This window comes from Schistocerca nitens, chromosome 6 (genome assembly GCF_023898315.1).
Source record: "Schistocerca nitens isolate TAMUIC-IGC-003100 chromosome 6, iqSchNite1.1, whole genome shotgun sequence".
Taxonomy (NCBI): Eukaryota; Metazoa; Arthropoda; class Insecta; order Orthoptera; family Acrididae; genus Schistocerca; species Schistocerca nitens.
Window position 1 is genome coordinate 567,019,385 of NC_064619.1, and position 4,883 is coordinate 567,024,267.

The 4,883-nt window shown below is 41.0% G+C and overlaps 1 pseudogene; it reads left to right on the top strand.

The window, feature by feature from the left end:
- The first annotated feature begins 2,291 nt into the window (after positions 1-2,291).
- Positions 2,292-2,409, top strand: LOC126263869 (5S ribosomal RNA; annotated as a pseudogene).
- Positions 2,410-4,883: the final 2,474 nt, after the last annotated feature.

Consider the following 4,883-nt stretch of genomic DNA (forward strand, 5'->3'; position numbering starts at 1 on the left):
TTCATGTCTATATTGGCTACATTAATGCGCTCAGTATGCTGTTCATAGTAACTTACCCGTGATCCTATTTTCTTATTCACTATTAAACCTACTCCTGAATTACCCCTTTTTGATTTTGTATTTATAACCATGTAGTCACTTGACCGGAAGTCCTGTTCCTCCTGCCGACATACTTCACAAATTCCCACTATAACTAACTTTAATCTATCCATTCCCCTTCTTAAATTCTCGAACCTATCTGTCCGATTAAGGGACCTGACATTCCATAAACCAGTCCGTAAAATGCAAGTTTTCTTTCTCTTGAAAACGACGTCCTGCTGAGTTGTCCCACGCTGCGATTTTCAGGTGGGAGACTGTTTATTTCATGTCTGAAATATTTTACCTGAGAGGATGCCATCGTCATTTAACCGTACAGTGGAACTGCATACCCTTGGGAAAAATTACGGCTGAAGCTTCCCATTGCCTTTAGCCATTCGCAGTACCAGCACAGCAAGGCTGTTTTGGTTTATATTACAAGGTCATATTAGTTAATCATCCAGAATGCTGCTCTGCAGCTATCAAAAGGCTGATGGCCCTCATCAGCATCCACACATTTGTCTGGCCTCTCAACAGATACCCCTCCATTGTGGTTGCACCTTTGGTACGGCTATCTCGGCTATCTGTATCGCTGAGGTTTGCAAGCGCCCCCCCCCCCCCCCCCCGCCCCCGCCCGAACGACATGGTTCATGGCACCTGGGCGAGGGAGGGTTGGGGGGGCTATCATTTCTAAAAATATAAGTTACATACTTTATGAAGCAAAATATGCTTTACACATGGTCTAGGGTATTGAGACCATTCTTTTTTTCAGAATGCGGTCTTTTCCACTAACTAATATATGGCACTACAGTGACACTGACGCACTAACAGTCTAATAAAACACTCTGTTTTGCATGGAAGTATATCTCCATGCACTGCTGTTCCTTCAACTTTTCAAGAATCCTTCGCTTTGGGTACTTCCACAAGTCATGATAGCATGCCTTACGTATTTCTTGCTTCATTGTAAACATTTACGGCCTAAAAAAGAAAACGTAGATATTTTTTTGGCAGATGTGAAACAATAAACATGTTGCGCATATGATCTGAAAGTTGAAAATGTAACAAGTGAGAATCTGTAACAGTAAGGAAACAAGGATTGTTTTCGGAGTTATAGCTCCGTCAGCTATTGGCGCAAATACATTAAAAGAGGATTTAAATGGATTAAGAAAGCATCCTTTTAACGTCATATACTTCTCTCCTTGGTTATATGAAATATAGAAACATAAAGGAAGTTACATTCGAGAGGGCAAATGCATCGTATTATTGGTTGAAATACGCGTTTAAAAGCAAAAAAAGTTTAAAATGCTTTTCTGACATTATGTTATTAGTGTAAGCACTGTAATATCAACTATTTAATACAGCTATTGCGTGCACACGACAGAAATAACGTACAGAAAGCAGTGTATGTAAACAGTAGCCTGCTAATGTTTTGGGGTATCGAACATGGCGGCACAGGCTTCAAAACAACGTACACCGTTAAGTCTGTAGCGCCACCTCTCCTCACATTTACCTCCATGTTTATCGCTGATGATAACAAAGATTTCAGAAAGCACAGCGAACAAAGATCCCAAACCCGTCATTTTCTTGTGCGCCACAATCTAGTGTGCACGTACATGTACCTTCTCTCTGCTTTAATAATTTCAAAGCGTAGTTGTGGCACAAGCAAGAACTCAGTTGTGCATGGATATATATCTCCACGTAGTTCTGTTCCTTCGACTTTTCAAGAATCTTTCACTTTGGAGATATCCACAAGTAATGATAGCATGCATTATTATTTCTTTCCTAACTGCACACATTTAGGGCCTAACATGGTTATTTTATAGCTGCCTTCAGGCTCTACCCAACTGTGAGGCGTAGGGTTAATAGTGCCTGTAGTATTTGTTATTGAATTTTTGGCAATTCTGTATGTAAATGTCATTAACTTTGTTAGTAATTAATTGATATGCATGCATTAACAATTTTAGTGAGTTCTTATGTTTATTGCGATTTCAGTGCTGTCATTACCTTACCCATAGCATATCTGGAAGCCGTTTTAGTATTTTTAATGAATATTCGAAGCTTCCGTTTCAGCACAATCAGAACTTGGCCATTTTCGATTGGTGTCCATAATCATCGTACGGCACAGTTTATAAAAATTTCCACGGGATCTCCAAGTAGCAACTGCACTGTGGCTGACCAGGAAGCCACCCCATTACGGCTCACTGTAGTGAGTCGAAGCCAACGGCCTTGCCACAGTGGTAACACCGGTTCCCGTCAGATCACCGAAGTTAAGCGCTGTCGGGCTGGGCTAGTACTTGGATGGGTACCCATCCGGTCTGCTGAGCGCTGTTGGCAGGTGGGATGCACTCAGCCCTTATGAGACAAACCGAGGATCTACTTGCTTGAGAAGTAATGGCTCCAGTCTCGGAGACTGACATACGGCCGGCAGAGCGGTGTGCTAACCACATGCCCCTCTATATCCGCATCCAGTAACGCCTATGGGCTGAGGATGACACGGCGACCTATCGGTACCGGTGGGCCTGCATGGCCTACTCGGGACGAGACAGAGAGAGAGAGAGAGAGAGTAGTGGTCGAAACGCTGCTCTCCTGGTCCAGCCACTGCACTGCAACATCCCACCCATAACACTGGTCAACACTCATTTTCTTGCCAAGGATATTTGAATGGCTTTAGGATGGGTTAGTGGTGCTGAGGACGAATATAGCAACCATTTATGCAGTTTGGCTCTAGTTTTTGAGATAATGCATGATTTATTCAAAAAATTAGAAAAAATTGCTAATACTGAACTCGAGCGCTACAAACTACAATGAAAAAATAATCTTTATAAATAGCTTCTATGAAAACCTGATAGGCATTTGTCCACGTATAAAACATAATTGAAAAGTTTCTCTATAAGTATATCATTTTCCGTCCATGACGAACCGCTTCCTGCACGCTTTCCTTTTATACGTCTCTTCAGAACAGTCACGTTGCAGATTCCAGCAATAATCTGCCATCATATGCCTGTCCCATCTTCCTTTATATCTTTCCTCTATTCCTTTCATATCTTGATGGAACCGCTCTCCTTGTTCCTCACTGAAATCACCTAGATTACGAGAAATCGATCCAAGTGGCTGTGAAGGAAGTGCAATTTTATGCTCATTTTAGCTCCTATGTTTTGAAAGTTAGTGAGCATGTTTTTGACCAGTTCCTCGTAATTGGGAGCTTTATGATTGCCCAAAAATCATTTTACAACAGCGACAAAACTGTTCCAGGCCGATGCTTCAGTGACAGTCATGACACTTGTAAAATTGGTATCGTTGATGAGCCTGCGAATTTGAGGACCATCAAATATTCCTGCCTTAAGTTTTTCACTACTGAGTCCAGGGATTACCTCGGCCAACAAATGAATGTCGAGTACCGCCGAATTCAAATCTGCACAACCCTCAATATCTTCAACACACGCACCGCACAACAGGACTGAACACATGCTGACAGTGTGATGTTTGCATGATGTAATCCTCAACCACACAGATGCACTCCCTGAGCACAATTGTTTAATAAAGATAGTACAATATCACTAATTAAAAAACAGGTAGCAAATACATTACACCATATATGGACCCTGCAGTCGATATTATCCATATGAAACTCTCATTTCCACAAATAACCTATATCTCAAAAACCAGAGCCAATTTGGAAAAAGTACAAATATACTCGGAATGAGTATCATAACAATATCACATTTTCGTTCAAACTTCCCTGGCAATGAAAAAAAAAATTTATTTTGTAGAGCTGTGTAATCGCTCAACCAGTGCCTCTGTTTTACATCACTCTGCATGGCGGACAAACTGCTTGTGCTATCACAGCTACAAGTGAGAAATGCTTTGTGAGGGTTCTACAACTGCAGGAGATTGTAATAGTAGTAGTAGTAGTAGTAGTAGTAGCACCAGCAGTAGTAGTAAAAGTGGTTTTATTCATCCGTAGATGCTGTTTACAACGATGCAGAACACATCGTGGTGTTATAGCTTAAGAACAACAAAAATAACCTAATTCATGTATACAAGCAGTCCAGTTTGACAGGAATAGGAGAGGCAGTCAACTATGGCCTTACATTAGCAAACTTCCCAGCATTTGCCTGAAGTAATTTAAAGAAACCATGGTAAACATAATCTGGTTGGCCAGCTCAAGATTGGAATCTCCACCCTCCAAAATACTAGATCAGTCTGTTAAAACAGTGCCGTCTTACACGGTTTATTCTTATACCTGATTCAGAATAACGAAAAGAGTGACAGTTGACTGTGGAAGGGGGAAATGTCACTTCACCGTTTCGCACAAGGGTGATATGAATCTGGCAACGTTAGATATGTCGTTCTATACTGTGCACATTCGTATGTTTCCCTTTAAAAATCAGTACTGCTTCATCACTGTTGTACGCAATTTCATAGTTATCTCTACACATCCCAAAAAAGTACCATACTGCATACATAAAAGAAACGCATCAGCGATCTGGAAACTGTAGACAGGACAGAAGTTGTGATCAAACTCATGCTGGAATTGGTTGTTGCTGTAGTAGATGTCCTGTAAACAACTAGCTGTCAGTCCCTTTGTTATTTTGATCCAAGTATACTGTACAACACTTTTTTTTCATAACGTAACGCTACACACGCTAAGGCAGGCATTGGGACTGTAACGACAGTATTTGGTTTCCATTTCGTGCACTTCTCAACTGCTAACCTGAAAAATGTGGTCAGAATTCCTCTGTATGCAAATATTCCTCTATGTGCGAAATGTGGATTTCAGAAAGAGGATAATGTGTTAGTATTATAAA